This window comes from Dama dama, chromosome 1, assembly GCF_033118175.1.
Source record: "Dama dama isolate Ldn47 chromosome 1, ASM3311817v1, whole genome shotgun sequence".
NCBI classification, from domain to species: Eukaryota; Metazoa; Chordata; class Mammalia; order Artiodactyla; family Cervidae; genus Dama; species Dama dama.
In genome coordinates, this window is record NC_083681.1 from 9,412,571 (window position 1) to 9,435,783 (window position 23,213).

General features: G+C 36.3%; 1 pseudogene; it reads left to right on the forward strand.

Moving 5' to 3' along the window:
• Positions 1 to 16,116: 16,116 nt before the first annotated feature.
• On the forward strand, positions 16,117 to 16,788 carry LOC133043617 (latexin-like; annotated as a pseudogene).
• Positions 16,789 to 23,213: the final 6,425 nt, after the last annotated feature.

The following is a 23,213-nucleotide window of genomic DNA, read 5'->3' on the forward strand; positions in this document are numbered from 1 at the left end:
ATAAGAATTTTTATCATGATAAGGTGCTGGACTTTATCAAATACCTTTTATACATCCAGTTAAAAAATTTTATTGGAATACAGTTGATTTACAGTGTTGTGTTAGTTTCAGGTGTACAGCAAAGTAAATCAGTTATATACATACACATATCCATTATTTTTCAAGTTCTTTTCTCCATAAAAATATTGATAATTAAATCTACTTAAGTATAGCTTTGCTTTACTTTTTTCTTCAATTTCTATCAGTATATTTTCTTGAAATATGTTTTGGAGATGGTAAGCATTGCTGTCAGGCTAAGAAACCTAAGCAAACAGTCTTTTCCTCCAAGCTAGTATATTCTCTTCAAAATAAGTTACAATGTGAAATAGTTATTGCAGTTCATAGTGATTAAAAAGTTAGTGACTTGATGGTCATACTGCCTCTTAAGATGAGAAAATTTAGTCAAGTGATATTTATCTTTCTGATACCTTAAGTCTATGGGAAACATCCATTTTAAGAAAACAATGCTTCTTTGTATGAGCATTTACATTTTTCATATATTTGTATAAAAATAGAAGCTTAAAAGGAAATGTATCAACTTGGATTTAAAATTAAATCCAAGTTGATAAATAGGCACATATTTCAAGTAGTAACTTGGAACCACTGAAAGGAATAGTTGGGCTTGTCCAAAAACATCTGAAATAATTAACTCATTTATTTTTTCAGTAATGTCTTGCTAAAACTATTTATAAATGCCTTGCATTCAAGATGTTTCTTTTTCTGTCCTAAGAGAAAGAAAACATCATTCTGTACAATGCACCTAATAGATTATACAAGCGTACAGGGTAAACCATTTTAGCATTTCTCCATTTTAGGCAACATATCTTCCTAAGGCAATTTACCAAAACAATCTTTCTAAGGCTAATTTATCTTATAAGCTGTAGGATACATTCATTTAACCTGGTAAGGTTTCCACTCCAAGTAGAAATACTGAATCAAAAATTTTAAAATTGTTAGCTACCAGAACATTAAAGAAAAAAAAAAAAAAAAAGCAGAATTCTGATTAGCATTAGCTCCGTGGACCTAGAGATAAGAGCTGTGGGCTTTTGTCCTCCATAGCCTGTGGTGTGACATGATGGCAGCGTGAACTTGTTATCTTATTTCACAAAGACATGAAGCCTTTTCCTGCACCTGTGACCATGACATCACAGTTCCATCCCTCATCTCCTGTTTGTTTTCACTGTGATTAGTCCAGTGTGCTTTCAAGACAGCTTTCTTAAATTCAACCCAAACTGCCATAACTGAAGTGTATGTTGCGTCTTTCACTGTTTAATCTGCTGAATAAACAGCATGGTAAATTTATCCTCGTGCCTGAAGTTTGATACCTGGGTTGGAAAAATCCCCTGGAGAAGGAAATGCCAACCTACTCCAGTATTCTTGTCTGGGAAATCCCTTGGACAGAGGAATCTGGCACGCTACAGTTCATGTGGTCGCAAAGAGTCAGATATGACTGAGCAACTGAGCCCTTTCTATTTTGCTTTCACAGTGATTTTATGTACACACAGCATGGGCACACTCACAGACATACACAGATATATTTTTCCTGGGCTCTTGGGTCTATTTCTAAGAGCAATAGTGTGTAGCACCTACATTTATCATGTTTTGTGCTAGATGTTATGAGAGATAACAAGATGAATAACATAGTCTTTTGCCCCAGGAAGGAGATCTTGTGGAGAAAAGATCTATCAGATATATGAGTAAAAAAATAAACGCAATGATTTTTGGACTCCCAAATCACGTCAGATGCTGATTGCAGCCATGAAATGAAAAGACACTTGCTCCTTGGAAGAAAATCTATGGCCGACTTAGACAACATATTAAAAGGCAGAGAGATTACTCTGCCAACAAAGGTCTGGTCAAAGCTATGGTTTTCCAGTAGTCAGGTTTGGATGTGAAAGGTGTACTGTAAAGAAAGCTGAGCACTGAAGAACTGATGCTTTTGAGCTGTTGTGTTGGAGAAGACTTCTGAGAGTCCCTTGGACTGCAAGGACATCCAACCAGTCAATCCTAAAGGAAATCAGTCCTGAATATTCATTGGAAGAACTGATGCTGAAGCTGAAGCTCCAATACTTTGGCCACCTGATGTGAAGAACTGACTCATTTGAAAAGACCCTGATGCTGGGAAAAATTGAAGGCAGGACGAGATGGGGGCAACAGAGGATGAGATGGTTGGATGGCATCACTGAGTGGATGGACAAGAGTTTGAGTAAGCTCCAGGAATTGGTGATGGACAGGGAAGCCTGGTGTTCTGCAGTCTATGGGAGTCGCAAAGAGTCAGACATGACTGAACTGAAATGAAATGTTAGAGAACATCTTTGGAATGATAAACAAGGTGACATTAAAAGTACTTCATGGATTTTGCATTTTTAAAGCAATTCTACTGAGGTATCATTTATATCCAATAAAATTCATCCATTAAAAAAAGAAAAGAGCACTTAGATTTTAAGTTCTTTTCCAGCCACTTATAAGTCTGTGACCATGAACACCTCAGATGAGATTGATTAATGTACGCTTCATAGGCTCTTACTGAGTTTAAATTCAAAATAATGGATATGAAGTGGAACCCCTTTACAATTACCAAATGATATACATATCAGTTACCTGTATTTTCAGCAAAAGATTTCATGAAGAGTGTAACTTTCATAACAATCTCTTTAATAAGCAGACAATCTGAATATCTCTTTTGGTCCCTGGCTTCCACTTAGCTAAACTTCATCTCTTTCTCAAAAGGACAGATTTTTTAAACTATATTCCTGAATTCTGTTTTGAGATTTTCACACTTTGCTTTTCTCTGTCTAATTTTTAAAAATTTATTTATTTTTTAATTGAAGGATAATTGCTTTACAGAATTTTGTTGTTTTTTGCCAAATATCAACATGAATCAGCCATAAGTATACATATATCCCCACCCTCTTGAATGTCCCTCCCATCTCCCTCTCCATCCCAACCCTCTAGGTTGCTACAGATCCCCTGTTTGTGTTCCCTTATTCATGCAGCTAATTCCCATTGGCTATCTACTTTACATCTGTTAATGTAAGGTCCCGTGTTACTCTCTCCATACATCTCACCCTCTTCTTCCTTCTCTGACATGTCCGTAAGTCTGTGCTCTATGCCTGTTTCTTCATTGCTGCCCTGCAAATGAATTCCTTGGTACCATCTTTCTAGATTCCATATATGTGCGTTAGTATATGATATTTATCTTTCTCTTTCAGACTTACTTCACTCTGTATAATAGGCTCTAGGTTCACTCACCTCATTAGAACTGACTCAAATGCATTCACATTCCCTTGTATATATGTACTACAGCTGCTTTATCCACTCATCGGTCGATGGGCATTTAGGTTGCTTCTATGTTCTAGCTGTTGTGAATAGTACTGCAGTGAACATTGGGGTACACATTCCTTTTCAATTTTGGTGAACATGTGTTTTTTTCAATTTTGGTTTCCTCAAGGTATATGCCTAGTAATGGGATTACTGGGTCATATGGTAGTTTCATTCCTAGTTTTTAAAGGTATCTCCATACTGCCTTCCATAGTGGCTGCATCAATTTACATTCCCACCAATATTGCAAGAGGATTCCCTTTTCTCCACACCCTTTCCAGCATTTATTGTTTATAGACTTTTTGATGATGACCATTCTGACTGATGTAGAGTGATATCTCATTGTAGTTTTGATTTTCATTTCTCTAATAGACAGCAATGTTGAGCATCTTTTTGTATGCTTGTTAACCATTAGTATGTCTTCTTTGGAGAAATCTCTGTTTAGGTCCATTTCCCACTTTTTGATAGGGCTGTTTATTTTTTCTGGTATTGACTTGTATGAGCTGCTTGTATATTTTGGAAATTAATCCTTTGTCAGTTGTTTCATTTGCTACTATTTTCTCCTAGCCTTAGAGTTGTCATTTCACCTTGTTTATAGTTCTTTGCTTTGAAAAATCTTTTCAGTTTAATTAGCTCCCACATGTTTATTTTTGGTTTTATTTCCATTACTCAGGGAGGTGGGTCATAAAGAATCATGCTTTGATTTATGTCATCGAGTGTTCTGCCTATGTTGTCCTCTAAGAGTATTACAGTTTCTGGTCTTACATTTAAGTCTTTAATCTATTTTGAGTTTATCTTGTGTATGGTGTTAGGAAGTGTTCTAATTTCATTCTTTTACATGCAACTGTTCAGTTTCCCCAGCACCACTTATTGAAGAGGCTGTCTTTGCCCCATTGTATATTCTTGCCTCCTTTGTAAAAAACAAGTTACCAGTAGGTGTGTGGATTTATCTCTGTGGTTTTCTGTCTTGTTCCATGGGTCCACATTTTTGTTTTCGTGCCGATACCATACTGTCTTGTTGACTGTAGCTTTGTAGTGTAGTTTGAAGTCAGGAAGTTTGATTCCTCCAGCTCCATTCTTCTTTCTCATGACTGCTTTGGCTATTCCAGATCTTTTGCATTTCCATTTGAATTCTGAAACTTTTTTTCTAGTTGTGCCATTGGTATTTTGATAGGGATCAAAATGAATCTGTAGATTAAATTTGGTAGTATAGTCATTTTCATAAAATTTATTCCTCCAACCCAAGAACATGGAATATCTTTCCATCTCTTTAGGTCATCATTGATTTCTTTCAACAGTGTCTTATAATTTTCCATATACAATTCTTTTGTCTCCTTAGGTAGGTTTATTCCTAGATATTTTATTCTTTTTGTTGTAATGGTGAATGGGATTGATTCCTTAATTTCTCTTTCTGATTTTTCATTGTTAGCATATAGAAATGCAAGTGATTTCTGGGTATTGATTTTGTATCCTGCAACTTTGCTAACTTCATTGATTAGCTCTAGTAATTTTCTGATAGTATCTTTAGGGTTTTCTATGTATAGTATCATGTCATCTGCAAACAATGAGAGTTTTATTTCTTTTCCAAGTTGGATTCCTTTATTTCCTTTCTTCTCTGATTTCAAGCTAGGACTTCCAAAACTATGTTGAATAATAGTGATGAGAATGGAAACCCTTGTCTTGTTCCTGATCTTAGTCTAGGGAATGCTTTCAGTTTTTCACCATTGAGAATAATGTTTGCTGTGGGCTTATCATATATTACCTTTACTATGTTGAGGTAGATTCCTTCTATGCCCATTTATTGAAGAGTTTTTTTTTTTTTTTTAATCATGAATGGGTGGTGGATTTTGTCAAAGGCTTCTTCTGCATCTATTGAGATTATCATATGGTTTTTACTTTTCAATTTATTAATATGGTGTATCACATCGACTGATCTGTGTATATTGAAGAATCCTTGTATCCCTAGAATAAACCTGACTTGATCATGGTGAGTGAGCTTTTTAATGTGTTGTTGATTTCTGTTTGCTAGAGTATTGTGGAGGATTGTTGCATCTATGTTCATCAGTGGCATTAGTCTGTAATTTCCTGTTTTTTTTTTGTCATCTTTGCCTGGTTTTGGTATCAGGATGATGGTGGCCTCATAGAATGAGTTTGGGAGTGTTCCTTCCTCTGCAGTTTTTTGAAAGAGTTCTAGAAGGATAGGCGTTAGCTCTTCTCTAAATGTTTGACAGAATTCAAGCATTTCATTTTTGAAGCTGTCTGACCCTGGGCTTTTGGTTTGGGGGAGATTTTTGATCACAGTGCTTGTAATTGGGTTGTTCATAATTTCTTTCTTCCTGGCTCAGTCTTGGAAGATTGAACTTTTCTAAGTATCTGTCCATTTTTCCAGGTTGTCCATTTTATTGCCATATATTTGCTCATAATAGTCTCATAATTCTTTTATTTCTGCCTCTTCTATTGCAACAGCTCCTTTCCTTTTGTAATTTTGCTGATTTGATTCTTTTCTCTTTTTTTCTTGATGAGTCTGGCTAACGGTTTGTCAATTTTGTTTATCTTCTCAAAGAACCAGCTTTTAATTTTATTGATATTTACTATTGTTACTTTCATTTCTTTTTCATTTATTTCTGCTCTGATCTTTATGATTCATTTCCTTCTGCTAATGTCAGGCTTTTGTTGTTGTTCTTCTTCTTTTTCCAGTTATTTTAAGTGTAAAGTTGGGTTGTCTATTTGATGTTTTTCTTATTTCTTGAGGTAGGATTATATTGCCATAAATGTCCCTCTGAGAACTGCTTTTGTTGTATTCCATAGGTTTTGAGTTGTCGTGTTTTCCTTGCTCTTTGTTTCTAGGAATTTTTTTTTTATTTCCCCTTTGATTTCTTCAGTTACATGTTTGTTATTTAGAAACACGTTTAATCTCCATGTGTTTGTGCTTTTTACAGTTATTTTCTAGTAATTGATACCTAGTCTCATAGTGCTGTTGTCAGAAAAGATATCAACAGAAAAGTGCTGTTGATATAATTTCAATTTTCTTAAATTTACTGAGATATGATGTGTGACTCAAGATGTGATCTATCCTGGAGAATGTTCCATGTGCACTTGAGTTTTTTTTCTGCTTTAGAACACCAGAGCTATTCTACTTCTCTTGGAGGAGTCAGCATGATCTTGTTTTTAAATCTTTTCATAATTAAGGCTTCACAATTAACTATTGTCACTAACACAAACAATTACCTGATATTAAAAATTATACTCAAAAGTAGATCAGATGCTCAAGCTCAGGAAATAGGAGTAGGAGTAATCTATCACAAAGTACATGGGACTTGTACATGAGATTCCAATGTGTTAGAAATTCAGTAGCCTGTGAAAATTTAATTTTTGAAATATTAATCTTATATCCCATTAGAATGTTTATATGAGGCAAACAGCTGCACCTAATACAATACAGTCAGCCAAGTTATCTTCTTCCACTTCTCATTATAAGATGTCTTTCAAAGACACAAAATGTTAACAATCCATATCCTAGTTATCACAAGTCTTAGAGATCATAATTAAGAGTTACAATTGCTGGTCAAACTATTTTTTCTTTCAAAGAGTTTATTTCAAAAGAATCACATACAGGATATTTAAGGGTTAACACACCAATTTTTCTAGTTATTTTTTGCTTTTGGTTGGGAGGAGAGATGGAAGAAGAGGCAAAGCCTGCCATGTGATGTGTTTGAGACAAGCTTCTAGTTGATAAAATTTGTAGTTGAAAAAATGTTTTAAACTCAGATAATTAAGCTTCATATCAAAAGGTTTATTTTAGTTGTATGTATTAAACTGACAACAAGTTCACTTATTTCATCTTCATTTGGGACATAATGGGGTTAATAAGCTTAAAACTTGTACTTCTTAAAAATTAGATATATAACATTCATTGTGCTCATCCATAGCCTTCTAAAATATTCACTCACAAGCTGCTTTATTATTTAGAATTTATTCACTGTGTACTAATTCAAAAGGAAGTGAATGCATCTCCTTTGCCTGTGACTGTTTATGTGACATTTGTGTTATCCTGTTATTGTGGTATAAAAAACAAGTATGCTTATATAATATATTGTGTTTGATTGGTGTGACATTGTTAGATGCTATTTATGCTTATTAAGTCATCTGTAATTTTTTCAGTACCACTGAAAAGTGTTAGGTGAGGGCTAGCAAATTGGATTACTCATATTTGATAAATCAAAGGATATATTTAATGTTTTATTTTTCTTAAGAGGAATGTTTATTTAGTCTAAATGTTATGCAATGACTTTCATAATTGTTTCCAAGATTTTTCTCTCCTGGAACCTGAAATTTTACAGCTATGTTAATTAATAACAATGTTTTGCAGTTCTGTGGCACCTTTTTGTCTGAGAATCTCAATGTTTACTTAATGTTCATCATATCTTTCGAGAGATGTGAATCAGTGATATTTTCTTTTCTACTTTTTCTTTTTTAATACAAATAGTGCATGAATTTAAAACAAAACAAAACAAAAAAACCCAAAAAAACCTCTTTTGTTCAGTAATGCATTTGCATGGTACACTGTGCAAATAAAACGACAGTCTCACTCAGCTGTGGTTCCCAAGGAACCTGAATGGGTCTTAACGTTCTTGCCTTCATTTGGTGAAGGTGCAAATGAAGCCACAAGTAAACTTACAAAAAAGTCCGTTTCATGGACTTCTTGGAGGTAAAATCATGCTTTTGCATGATTTTTTTTATTTTCACATTGTAGGTACAGTCAAAGTAACTGTGAACTCCAAATATACACATTCTACAGGATAATGGACCGATACTATCCTTGTAGGCTAAGGTGAACTACAGTCACAGGGAATTTGAGAACTACAGATTAAGTCTAGATTCCTTGTGTTAGCAACCTACTGCTGCATAACAGATACAACAAACTCAGGGGCTTCAAGCAACACAGGTTTATTGTTAATATCTCACAATGTCTGAGGGTCCAAGTTTGAGTTCTCTGCTTAGGATCTCAGAAAAATTCAACCAAACTGCTAGCTGGGGTATGTTCACATTTGGAGGCTGATGGGAAGAATTCAATTCCAAGGTTACTTAGGTTGTCAGCAGAATTAATTTCCTTTGGTTGTTGGACTGAGGACCCTGCCTTGTTGCTGGCTGTTTTGTGGAAACCACTTTCAGATCCTAGTGACCACCCCCAGCTCCTTGCCAGGAGAGTCTTCCTGGCAAGGAAAAAGAAAGTTGGCTAGGAAAAAAGAGAATCTAGTTAATCTGCCAACAAGATAGTCTTATAAACATAATATAAACATAGGAGGGACTTACCTTCTGCTTTTCCATTTTTCCACCAAGTAGAAGCAAGTGACAGGCTTTACCCACACTCCAGGGAAGGCAATTCTATGTGGCTATGAGAACAAGGAGGTGGGGATTATAAGGACCACTGTAGAGTCTGCTCATCCTAGTCCTTAGCCTGTCTATATTGACTGAGATTAAGGAAAGTGGCTTATAATGGAAAAGCCAAGTTAATAGTGACTAAAGCAAAATTAGAACTTAATTTTTCTCTCACATAAAAACAGAAACAGTTTCCTTTGTTGTGCAAAAGCTTTTAAGTTTAATTAGGTCCCATTTGTTTATTTTTGCTTTTATTTCCAATATTCTGAGAGGTGGGTCATAGAGGATCCTGCTGTGATTTATGTCGGAGAGTGTTTTGCCTATGTTCTCCTCTAGGAGTTTTATAGTTTCTGGTCTTACATTTAGATCTTTAATCCATTTTGAGTTTATTTTTGTGTATGGTGTTAGAAAGTGTTCTAGTTTCATTCTTTTACAAGTGGTTGACCAGTTTTCCCAGCACCACTTGTTAAAGAGGTTGTCTTTTTTCCATTGTATATTCTTGCCTCCTTTTGTCGAAGATAAGGTGTTCATAGGCTCGTGGATTTCTCTCTGGGCTTTCTATTCTGTTCCATTGATCTATATTTCTGTCTTTGTGCCAGTACCATACTGTCTTGATGACTGTGGCTTTGTAGTAGAGACTGAAGTCAGGCAGGTTGATTCCTCCTGTTCCATTCTTCTTTCCCAAGATTACTTTGGCTATTCGAGGTTTTTTGTATTTCCATACAAATTGTGAAATTATTTGTTCTAGTTCTGTGAAAAATACCGTTGGTAGCTTGATAGGGATTGCACTGAATCTATAGATTACTTTGGGTAATATAGTCATTTTGACAATATTGATTCCAATGTTCATCGCATCACTGTTTATAATAGCCAGGACATGGAAGCAACCTAGATGCCCATCAGCAGACAAATGGATAAGGAAGCTGTGGTACATATATACCATGGAATATTACTCAGCCATTAAAAAGAATTCATTTGAATCAGTTCTAATGAGATGGATGAAACTGGAGCCCATTATACAGAGTGAAGTAAGCCAGAAAGATAAAGACCAATAGAATATACTAACACATATATATGGAATTTTAAAAGATGGTAATGATAACCCTATATGCAAAACAGAAAAAGAGACACAAATGTACAGAACAGACTTTTGGACTCTGTGGGAGAAGGCAAGGGTGGGATGTTTCGAGAGAACAGCATTGAAACATGTATATTATCTAGGGTGAAACAGATCACCAGCCCAGGTTGGATGCATGAGACAAGTGCTCGAGCCTGGTGCACTGGGAAGACCCAGAGGGAGCGGGTAGAGAGGGAGGTGGAAGGGGGGATTGGGATGGGAAATACATGTAAATCCATGGCTGATTCATGTCAATGTATGGCAAAAACCACTACAATATTGTAAAGTAATTAGCCTCCAACTAATAAAAATAAATGGGGGGGGGGGGGGGAAGAAAACCAGAAAAAGATAAATCCAGAAGAAAGCATATCAAGACCAGTATGGCAGGTCCTCTTATTTATCTGGGACCCCAAATCTCTCTTTGTTCTGTGCAATTCTTAGTGTATCTTTCAGTCATCGCATTTAGTCTTAAGGTCACTTCATCATTCAATATGGTTATTGATAGTTATAGCCATCACTAACATAAAAAATAGGATAGAAAAATAGAAAAATGTTCAACCCAGCTAAAGCAGCTCCAATAAAGCAGTCCATCACTTTGGACAAAACTTACATATAGCTGAGGCTTACATATACCTTAGTTTCACAGAGCTGACAGGGAAGCTGAAAGATGTAGTTTTTAACTGGAGCTATTGTTGCCCCAATTAAATCAATGTTCTTTTTCTAAACAAGAAAATAAGAATAGCTATCGGGCGACAAGTTGCTGTTTCTGCCATGCTGTCAATGAGAGCTCCTTATAAGCTTGCCCTAGCAAAATGTTGAACCTAACTCTCCTAACCTCCTATGGAAGCTATGCACCTGGGCCTGTATTCAGCCACCCTTAAACAGAGAAACTATGGGACTTCCCTGGTGGTTCAGTGGTTAAGAGTTTGCCTGGTAATGCAGGGGACATGGGTTTGATCCCTGGTCAGGGAACTAAGATTCCCACGTACTGCAGGGGAACTAAGACTGCCCCCCACAACTAGAAATTCCATGAGCTTCAGTGAAAGATCCTGCATGATGCAAAGAAGATCCCTCATGCTGCAGCTAAGAACTGATGCAGCCAAATAAATAAATAAAAACAGAGGAACAGTGTAGATCCTTTCCTGCGCTGGTCCAGGTGTCTTTACCATGGAATGTTTCATACACTGATTTTTCCCATCCCTGTCAGAGTTCCTGCATTGGTAACATGTGCAGCAAGTCAATCAGAAATACTTGGTCTGTGCTTTGTTTTGATTAATTCCATTCTTCATCCTCACCCCTTGTTTCCTAAAGCTCTTGAGTTGGTGTCCTGGCCCAGTGCCTGACTCCTTTCTACTTGGTGATTTATTGCCTGCTTTGGAATCCCCATCACTGTGTTCTGGCATCATTTCAGGACACAGATCACTCCCTTTTATGTCTATGATGCCACGTCCTTGTTTGGGTGTGTTGTGTTCTCTATCCTCATGCTCCTGGCTACCATGCTATTCTGTCAATTACAGCTGGGACTGACCCCAGTGCCTGTCCTATCTCATTGTCAGAGTGTAGTTCACAATTTATCTATTAATACCTGCAGCCTCAACCTGCCACTCCTACAGCAATTATATAGGCCACATCAGAGGTTGCACAGATGGCAATGATTAGCCTAGGTGTATGATAGGAAGTTGATGAACATTTGAACTGAGTTTAATGAATATTATATTTTGGGAGAAGATCTTTGATCATACTAATGCCAACTTCCCTTCCATACACAGGCTATGACTTTTTTCTTCTCCAAAAATATTCCAGTACAAGTCCAAGACCATTCTTTTTTTTTTTTTTTTTTAAATTTGTTTGTTTATTTATTTTACTTTACAATATTGTATTGGTTTTGCCATACATTGATTTGAATCCTCCATGGGTGTACGTGTGTTCCCCATCCTGAACCCCCCTCCCACCTCCATACCCATCCCACCCCTCTGGGTCATCAGAGTGTACCAGCCCTGAGCACCCTGTCTCATGCATTGAGCCTGGACTGGCAATTCATTTTACATACGATAATTTACATGTTTCAGTGCCATTTTCCCATATCATCCTGCTCTCGCCCTCTCCCACAGAATCCAAAAGACTGTTCAATACATCTGTGTCTCTTTTGCTGTCTTGCACACAGGGTTATTGTTACCATATTTCTAAATTTCATATATATATGTGTGTGTTAGTATACTGTATTGGTGTTTTTCTTTCTGGATTACTTCACTCTGTATAGTAGACTCCAGTTTCATCCACTTCATTAGAACTGATTCACATGTATTATTTTTAATGGCTGAATACTATTCCATTGTGTATATGTACCACAGCTTTCTTATCCATTCATCTGCTGATGGACATCTAGGTTGCTTCCATGTCCTGACTATTATAAACAGTGCTGTGATGATCATTGGGGTACACGTGTCTCTTTCAGTTCTGATTTCCTCGGTGTGTATGCCCAGTAGTGCGACTGCTGGGTCATATGGCAGTTCTATTTCCAGTTTTTTAAGGAATCTCCACAATGTTTTCCATAGTGGCTGTACTAGTTTGTATTCCCACCAACAGTGTAAGAGGGTCCCCTTTTCTCCACATCCTCTCCAGCATTTATTGCTTGTAGACTTTTGGATAGCAGCCATTCTGACTGGCATGAAGTGGTACCTCATTGTGGTTTTGATTTGCATTTCTCTGATAATGAGTGATGTTGAGCATCTTTTCATGTGTTTGTTAGCCATCTGTATGTCTTTTTTGGAGAAATGTCTGTTTATTTCTTTCGCCCACTTTTTGACTGGGTCTTTTATTTTTCTGGAATTGAGCTGCAGGAGTTGCTTGTATATTTTTGAGATTAATTCTTTGTCTGTTGCTTCATTTGCTATTATTTTCTCCCATTTTGAAGGCTGTCTTTTCACCTTGCTTATACTGTCCTTTGTTGTGCAAAAGCTTGTAAGCTTAATTAGGTCCTATTTGTTTATTTTTGCTTTTATTTCCAATATTCTGGGAGGTGGGTCATAAAAGATCCTGCTGTGGTTTAAGTCAGAGAGTGTTTTGTCTATGTTTTCCTCTAGGACTTTAATAGTTTCTGGTCTTACGTTTAGATTTTTAATCCATTTTGTGTTTATTTTTGTGTATGGTGTTAGAAAGTGTTCTAGTTTCATTCTTTTACAAGTGGTTGACCAGTTTTCCCAGCACCACTTGTTAAAGAGATTGTCTTTTCTCCATTGTATATTCTTGCCTCCTTTTGTCAAAGATAAGGTGTTCATAGGCTCGTGGATTTCTCTCTGGGCTTTCTATTCTGTTCCATTGATCTATATTTCTGTCTTTGTGCCAGTACCATACTGTCTTGATGACTGTGGCTTTGTAGTAGAGACTGAAGTCAGGCAGGTTGATTCCTCTAGTTTCATTCTTCTTTCTCAAGATTTCTTTGGCTATTCGAGGTTTTTTGTATTTCCATATAAATTGTGAAATTATTTGTTCTAGTTCTCTGAAGATTACCATTGGTGGCTTGATGGGGATTGCATTGAATCTATAGATTGCTTTGGGTAGTACACTCATTTTTATTATATTGGTTCTTCCAATGCATGTACATGCTACATTTCTCCATCTATTTGTGTCCTCTTTGGTTTCTTTCACCAGTGTTTTATAGTTTTCTATATATAGGTATTTTTTTTCTTTAGGTAGATATATTCCCAAGTATTTTGTTTTTTTCGATGCAATGGTCAATGAAATTGTTTCCTTAATTTCTCTTTCTATTTTCTCATTGTTAGTGTATAAGAATGCAAGGGATTTCTGTGTGTTAATTTTATATCCTGCAACTTTACTATATTCATTGATTAGCTCTAGTAATTTTCTGGTGGAGTCTTAGGGTTTTCTACATAGAGGATCATGTCGTTTGCAAACAGTGAGAGTTTTACTTCTTCTCTTCCAGTCTGGATTCCTTTTATTTCTTTTTCGTCTCTGATTGCTATGGCCAAAACTTCCAAAACTGTGTTGAATAGTAGTGGTGAGAGTGGGCACCCTTGTCTTGTTCCTGACTTTAGGGGAAAGGCTTTCTATTTTTCACCATTGAGGATAATGTTTGCTGAGGGTTTGTCATATATAGCTTTTATTATGTTGAGGTATGTTCCTTCTATTCCTGTTTTCTGGAGGGTTTTTTTTTTTTTTTTTTTTTTTTAATCATAAATGGATGTTGAATTTTGTCAAAGATTTTCTCTGCATCTATTGAGATAATCATATGTTTTTTATCTTTCAATTTGTTAATGTGGTTTATTACACTGATTGATTTGTGGATATTGAAGAATCTTTGCATCCGTGGGATAAAGCCCAATTGGTCATGATGTATGATCTTTTTAATGTTGTTGGATTCTGTTTGCTAGAATTTTGTTAAGGATTTTTGCATCTATGTTCATCAGTGATATTGGCCTGTAGTTTTGTTTTTTCATGGCATCTTTGTCAGGTTTTGGAATTAGGGTGATGGTGGCCTCATAGGATGAGTTTGGAAGTTTACCTTCCTCTGCAGTTTTCTGGAAGAGTTTGAGTAGGATAGGTGTTAGTTCTTCTCTAAATTTTTGGTAGAATTCAGCTATGAAGCCGTCTGACAAGACCATTCTTAAATTATTAAATACTTATGTCAGGCGATGGTCTTAGGACCTAACTTTGACAATGCTATAGGCCAAAAATCTCACTCTCTCCACTCAGAACAGTTAGGACATCATAGTATCAGTTTCCATTCACACTACTAATATTTATGAAAACTTTCTTTGTATAAGACCCTGTTCTTGTGCCATATGACCCAGCAATCCCACTTCTGGGCATACACACTGAGGAAACCAGATCTGAAAGAGACACGTGCACCCCAATGTTCATCGCAGCACTGTTTATAATAGCCAGGACATGGAAGCAACCTAGATGCCCATCAGCAGATGAATGGATAAGGAAGCTGTGGTACATATACACCATGGAATATTACTCAGCCATTAAAAAGAATTCATTTGAACCAGTCCTAATGAGATGGATGAAGCTGGAGCCCATTATACAGAGTGAAGTAAGCCAGAAAGATAAAGAACATTACAGCATACTGACACATGTATATGGAATTTAGAAAGGTGATAACGATAACCCTATATGCAGAACAGAAAAAGAGACACAGAAATACAGAACAGACTTTTGAACTTTGTGGGAGAATGTGAGGGTGGGATATTTCAAAAGAACAGCATGTATACTATCTATGGTGAAACAGATCACCAGCCCAGGTGGGATGCACGAGACAAGTGCTCCGGCCTGGTGCACTGGGAAGACCCAGAGGAATCGGGTGGAGAGGGAGGTGGGAGGGGGGATTGGGATTGGGAATACATGTAAATCCATGGCTGATTCATATCAATGTATGACAAAACCCACTGGAAAAAAAAATAATAATAATAAAAATTAAAAAAAAAAAAAAAAAAAAAAGAAGACCCTGTTCTTGTTGTTTGGGAGATAGGACTGAATAAAATAATGTCCTAATTTTACATCATTTATAATCTAGAGATAAACATAGACAGTGAACAGGGAAATGAAAGGACAAACATGCAAATATCAAGGAATGATAAATGCATTGCCAGGAATTAAAGTAAGCTATTGTATTAATGAATGACTTATGTTTAAATAATTAAGAAAGGCCTCTGAAAAATTAATTAATTAATATATGCTGGGAATTTTTTCCAATAGCCAAGATATAGAGCAGTCTATCTGTTAACAGACGAATGGATAAAGAAAAGTGCTGTGTATATATACATACATACATATATATATATAATATTCAGACTAAAAAAGAAGGAAATCTTGTCAGTTGTAACAACATGGATGAACCTGGAGGGCATTTTGTTAAATGAAAGGAGCATACAGAAAGAAAAATACTGTATGGTTTCATTTATAGAAGAAGAAGTGAAGTCGCACAATCATGACTTTTTGCGACCCCATGGACTGTAGCCTACCAGGTTCCTCTGTCCATGGACTTTTCCAAGCAAGAATACTGAGTGGGTTGCCATTTTCTTTTCCAAGGGATCCTCCTGACCCAGGAATTGAACCCGCATCTTCTGCATTGCAGGCAGACGTTTTATCATCTGAGGCACCAGGACAGCTCACTTATATGTGAACTTTATTTTTTTTTTAAAGTCAAACTCATAGGGACTTTTCCTCCCAGGGAACCCGGCAGCAGGCAGAATAAAGACAGGGACTCACACCAGCCCAGTCAAAACTCAGCAAGAATGAAAGTCCCTCTGGCCCACTACCTGGCTTCCAGGGTAGCCTTGGAGGTAGACAGCTAAATCAACAACCAGCAGGAGACACCTCACAAGGTGTTTCTGAGGCAAACAGTCAATCAAGCCAGCCTGGAGGATACTTCAGGAAGAGGATATAAGCATTGCCTTAAATTTTCTGTGGAAGAAATTATTCAAAAAGAAGTTACATTGAACTGCACAGCTGAAGTACTGTACCCTCCAATGGGACAAGATACGGCACCAGAAGTCAACTTCACATTTGAAGGAGAAACTGGAGAAAACCCAGATGAGGAAGAAAACACATTTTATCAAAGACTCACGTCAGTAAATGAAACAATAGAAGCACAAAATATTCCAGACAGTTTTGGAAACGTACGTCCAGAAAAGAAGACGGTTTGACAGTTAGCTTGGGTTGTCAGTGGTTATATAAAATGGTAAAATTCTACTGAATATACATGGTACAAAATGGCAAAAATTCAAACTGTCTAGCAAGTACAAAGAAATGATGACTTTATTGAGTTAGACTAGACCATTCTCCTTCATGACATTGCATCTCAGGAGATTATTCATTGGCAAACTCAAGTTCTCTGACATCCGCAGTATGGTACTAAAGTAAAACATAATAAGAGCCATCTGACCAAGGAAGCACAATTGGAATAAACGAAGACCATGAGGTTGGCTGAAGTGTAAACATGCTTATTGATGATGACTTGTACACCAGTCTTCACTGGTATCTAGCTTAAGGGGTTAGACAAATCCCAAAGGTGCCACTTTGTGTAAATGGCCTGATTACAGAACTATATAGCTTTCATAATAAAGAGCATCACAACGTAAAAGTGTCTTACCAACAGTAATAGTGCTATGTATGTGTGTGTGTTAAGTTGCTTCAGTCGTATCCGACTGTTTGTGACCATGTGGACTGTAGCCCGCCAGGCTCCTCTGTCCATGGGATTCTCCAGGCAAGAATACTGGAGTTGGCGAGAGTGTGGTTGAAATAGGGAGAGGTTGGTCCAAGGTTAAATAAATCAATTTGAAGATTCTAACGTATAGTATAGTGACCAAAGTTAATAAAATTCTATTGTATACTTGAAATTTGCTGAGAGTAAAGCTTCAGTGTGGGAGACCCAGCTTTGATCTCTGGGTCGGGAAGATCTCCTGGAGAAAAGAATGGCAACCCACTCCAGTATTCTTCCCTAGAGAATCCCATGAACAGAAGAGCCTGGTGGGCTACAGTCCATGGAGTCACAAGGAGTTGGACACAACTAAGCGACTAACACTTTCATTTTCTTTCACGTGAGTTCATAGATATGTTATTTATCTTCATTCTAGGACTCTTTCACAATGTATATGTATATCAAATCATTATGCTGGACATTTTAAATATATTACAATTTTTTCTGTTATAGATCAATAAAAACACGAAAGTGAAGTAAAATTAAAAAAAAATATGCTGGGATCTTGAAAATACTTATCACTAGATGTTTAACAACACAATTTTTAATGTATCCATAAAATACACAGCCACTAAAACTAATCATGATGTATATTTAGATAAAGAGGAAACTGTGTGTGTGTGTTTAAATGTGTATACAAGTTTATACCACAAAATGTTTATAATCACAACCTCTAGGTAGTGAGGTTAGGAATCATCTTTAAAAATTCTGCTCTTCATATGTTTCCTGACCTTTTTCTTGCAGTGTGTATGATTTTTTTCTTACAAAAAGGAAAGAAAAGCAATACAAATTACATTATAAAATAGACAAAAAGGAATACAGACAGGCTGTCTCTGAGCATTTCTCTTTTGCAGATAAAGGCTGATGACCTTCGCCATTACAGGGAGGAGCTGTTTTTCTTACTAACACTATTTTTAGACAACTAGAGTAAGCACTACCTAATACTAGATTTAGTTGTGCTTCATCTGAATAAGAAGGAGCCATGTGCAGCTTATAGTTGCAAGGAAATGAAACCTCAGACAAGCTAATGGGAGAAGAAAGAAACAGGCCTCTGAAGATGTCTGCTTGTAACTGAGCTAAAAATTCTTCCTGGATTATTTCTTTTTTGCCAGCTCTGCCAGGTGACCCAGTGCTTTGCCCATGAGAACTTCCATGTTCAATGGATTGTAATGGAACAATTCACCCATGCAAAAACATTTGTATATTTCCAAAGAAGGAGCTTAAGCAAGTTCAAGAGCAAAATGAAACCTTATATTGTGCTGAACTCTTTTTTATATACATGCACGTATCATAAGTATGCTCAGTTGACTAACTAGTTATTTATTATAAAGACACAACACTTCTTGCTGATTCTGAAAGAGGGAGCTGCAAATTATTATATGGGTACATTTATCCTATATTTCCACTTCATTATACTTGTAGATGATTAATACTTTGCATAGAACTGCAGTCAGTATGTACTCAAATATAATACACATTGTACTGAAATGACAATTTATGATTTTTTTTCAATAAACTCAGAGATTCATTTCCATGTGTGTTGCAGTCTACTTACTTCTTGAAGTTGGATCCAAAGCCCTTAGAGTAAGAATGTACTGTGTTCCAGTAGTGGCAGAGATGTTTATCTCAGGAATTTGAGAATAACAAAAAGCAGGAAAGAAACTGTGAAGGATATAACCCTTAAAGGGGGAAAACTTCACTGGGCGGGATGCATTTTAATCAGGCTTTTGCTCTGAGGGAAATCTCTAGTCTGAGAGGCACAGAAAAGCTGGAAATGAGCAGAAGGCTGTTCTGTTACTGACTTGAGCTATCAGAGGATAGAGCTGAGGGCTGCCAGAAAGACTGGAAATTGAGTGAGGAAATCATAACAAGAAAGAAACCACAGAAGGAAGAGCCCCCAAAATCTCTATATGAATTCCTGTCAAATACCCCAACATAGGGGAGATGCCCAGACACCCTACAGAAAGCAACAGTGGAAAGATTGAAAGAAATTTCAGTTGCTGCCTCCATGAGGGAGACGAGAGTTTAGAATTTTGAGTCTGGCCATATAGGAAGGCTTGGTTAACTCAAGCTGTTCATAAAAACCCCCCACATTTCAAGTCACTGGACTAAAGACTATGCGCCAGATCTAAAGGGTTCACTCTAGGTCTGAACATAAATCATGAGACTCACTCCTGACAGCATAGAACCAAGCCTTCACAAATTCAATGTAAATGGCCAATAATGTAATGGCCTGTTAGAACAGAAATAAACACCATCCAGAGGATGATAGGAGGATCTAGAGTGCCCCTGCACTCTCATACACAATGTCTAGTACATATTAAAAATTAGTAGGTATGCAAAGAAACAGGAAAATGTGATGCAAAGACAAGAGAAAAGTGAACCAAAAGAACCAACCCTGATGACACCGATGTTGAAACTAGCAGACAAGAATTTTAAAAGCAGCTGTTATAATTATATGCAAACTGTATTCTCAGTCTCAACTTAACCTTTCTTTGCCCTGCTTTGTGATATTGGAACTAGAGTCTTCTCTTTTGCCAGCTGGCACAATGAAAAATTTTGTTAATAGAAGGTACTGAATGAGTATTGCAAGGGATAGAGGCTCCTCTTCCTGGTTATGGTGTGCTTTTAACTTTTAAAAAATGCTGGTTGCTGCAGCATGAGGCAGCCAGTAGAATGTGTGACACCAGACAGTGGCTTTCCAATGAATTTTAGCAGCACCTCAGCAGGCAGCTTCCCACTTGTTTCTCCACTTGACTGCCATCCCAGCAGGTGATTTCCTGCTTGCCATCCCTTGCCCAAAGTACACCATGAACTTTCCTATCATCCAGTGGTCCAAAGATATACTCAATCTAATGATGTATGAATCTCAGTCTTGAAGATGGAAGTGACTTATTCCATGTCTATTTATACCTCATTTCAAGTCTATTTATACCTTATTCCATGTCTATTTATACCTAAATAAGTGGCAGTGACTGCTTTCTGTGTAAGTTATTTATATATTCTTTCAAGTTCTCTTTATTTCTCAGTAGTTAATTTCCTGGAACTAGTTAATAATTCTTTTAAGTATACTTTTCCTATTCAAATTATTGGTGTATTTTCTACCTCATGGGTCCCTGAACTGCAAAATATATTCACAGTGCTCACAAAGTTGTCTAAAAATAAGTTGAAAGTGAATAGGATACCTAAGCAGAGTTTCTGGAGCTAAAAACTAAACTGAATAAAATATAAAGTATAGCTATTTTATAAGAAAAATAATCAATATATAAAATCTCTAAAAAATTCATGACATGGACTTACTAGCAGATTGATCATGACAAAATAATGTCTGACCTTAAAAACTGGATAAAGTCCATGCATTTCTCTGGGTTTCCCTGGTGGCTCAAATGGTAAAGACTCTGCCTGCAATGCGGGAGACCTGGGTTTGATCCCTGGGTTGGGAAGATCTCCTGAAGACGGGCATGGCAACCCACTCCAGTATTCTTGCCTGGAGAATCCGGTGGACTAAGGAGTCTGGAGGGCTACAGTTCATGGGGTTGCAAAGAGGCAGACACAACTAAGTCACACACACACACACACACACACACACACACACATATTTCTCTGGTGAACTTAAAGAACAGAGGACAAAAAAAAAAAAAAATAAGTGAACAGAGCTTTAGGGACCTGTGGACTATCATCACAAAAATATAATATACATATAATAATAGTTTCAGAAAGAAAGGAGAAAGAGAAAGTTAGACAGAAGAATGTTTTTAAAAATAATGGCTGAAAAGTTCCCATCTTGGAGAAACATATAAATCAATAGATTCAAGAAGTTCAGCAACGTCTAAAGTAAATAAATATATATATAATATTTTTTTAGGTATATCATAGTTAAATTGCTAAAAGTTAATTAGAGAGAGTCTTGAAAACAGACCAAAAAATGATAATTATATAGACAACCAATAATATAAATGGCTGCTGGATTCTCATTTGAACTAATGAAGACCAGAATGTAGGAAACATCTTCAAAGTACTGAAAGAAGAAAAAATTCAGCTCTGAATTCTTTCAGTAAAATATCCTTCAAGAATATATCAAGATAAGTAAAAACAGACAGGAACTTTCTCAGGTAAGAAAGAAAAACTGAGAGTTCTTCACCAGCTGCCCTATACTATAAGGAATACTAAAGGGATTTCTTTAGAAAAAAATTACACCACAGAGAAAATCATGTTTACAGTTGGGAATGAAGGCACTCGAATTTTAAATATGTGCATAAATGCAATGGAAACTGATTTTTTTTCTTAATTTTTATAAAACCTATACTATCAAGTAAAGTAAAACAAAATTTATAATATATGCAGATACAAGATATATGAAAACAATAACACAGAGGAGATGGTGAATGGAATTATGTTTCAAAATTCTTACATTGTATAAAAAACAGAATTTTAAGTCTAAGTAGAATGTGACAAATTAAAGATGCAGAGTGTAATAGCTACAGCTGTAATTTAAGAAGAGAGAGGTATACCCAAATACAAAGAATTAAAAATGCAATAATATAACTATTAAATTAATCTTAAATAAAGAATGAAAGCAGAGAGACATATAGAAAACAAATTATAAAAAGGTAGACTTAAGTACCATCATGTAAACAATTGCATTAAATGTTAATAAACTAAGCATTTCAGTTAAAAGGCAGAGGCTATGCAATTGCAGATCGCTTAACTTAAAAACAAAAAAGTGATATCTGATTTGTAGTAACTGTAAAGATAGAGCATGTAAACTGTAAATAAGTGGGGAAAACACACCATTCATAATTATATATGAAAGCTGGTGCAACCATCCAAGCATCAAAAACACAGACTTCAAGAAAAAGAATATCAATAAGGTGTAATTTTTTAATGGTAAAAAGTTCAACAGGCAGACATCATATCTGTAAATACATACACACGCAATATAAAGAAGAGCTTCAAAATACATGAAGCCAAACTGGCAGAACTAAAAGGAGGAAGAGACAAATCTAAAATTAGAGTGGAGTATTTTACCATTCCCCTCTCTTTAATTAGTAGGATAATAAAACAGTAAGAATGTGGAATGTATTTAACAACATGATCAACCATCTTGACCAAGTGACATTTTTACACTAATTGAAAGTGAGCAATTGAAAAACATATCCTACACATAAAATGTACATCAGAATAGATTATATGCTGGACCATAAAAATGCTTTCAATTAGCTAAAAAAGATTGAATATTAGAGAGGATGTTCTTTGACAAAAGAAAATTAAATTAGAAACCAACAAAAATTAAATATATAGAAAAGCCTAACTATGGGTAAATTAGCAACATATTTTAATATATCCTATGAATCAAAGAAAAAGACACTAGGAGGAATTGAAAATATTCCAACTTAAAGATAATAAAAACAATATATAAAAATTGTTTTTGTTTAGTCGCTAAGTCCTGTCTCACTCCAAGACCCTGTGGACTGCAGCACATCAGGCATCCCTGTCCCACACCATCTCCTGGAGTTTTATCAAGTTCATGTCCACTGCATTGGTGATGCTATCCAACCATCTCATCCTCTGTCACCCTCTTCTCCTTCTGTCTTCAACCTTTCCCAGCATCTGGGTTTTTCTCCAATAAGACAGTTCTCATCAAGTGGCTAAAGTATTGGAGCTTCAGCTTCAGCATCAGTCCTTCCAATGAGTATTCAGGGTTTATTTCCTTTAAGAATGACTGGTTTCATCCCCTTGCAGTCCAAGGACTCTCAAGATTTTTCTCTAGCACCGCAGTTCAAAAGCATCTGTTCTTCCACGCTCTGCCTTCATTATGGTCCAGCTATTACAATGGTATGTGACTACTGGAAAGACCATAGACTTGATTATACAGACCTTTGTTGGCAAAGTGATGTCTTTGCTTTTTAATATGCCGTCTAGATTTGTCATAACTTTTCTGTCGAGAAGCAATCATCTTCTAATTTCATGGCTGCAGTCGCCATCCGCAGTTACTTTAGAGCCCAGGAACAGGAAATCTGTCACTGCTTCCACTTTTTCCCCTTCTGTTTGTCATGAAGTGATGGGACCAGATGCCATGATCTTAGTTTTTCAATATTTATTTATAAGGCAGCTTTTTCACTCTCCTCCTTC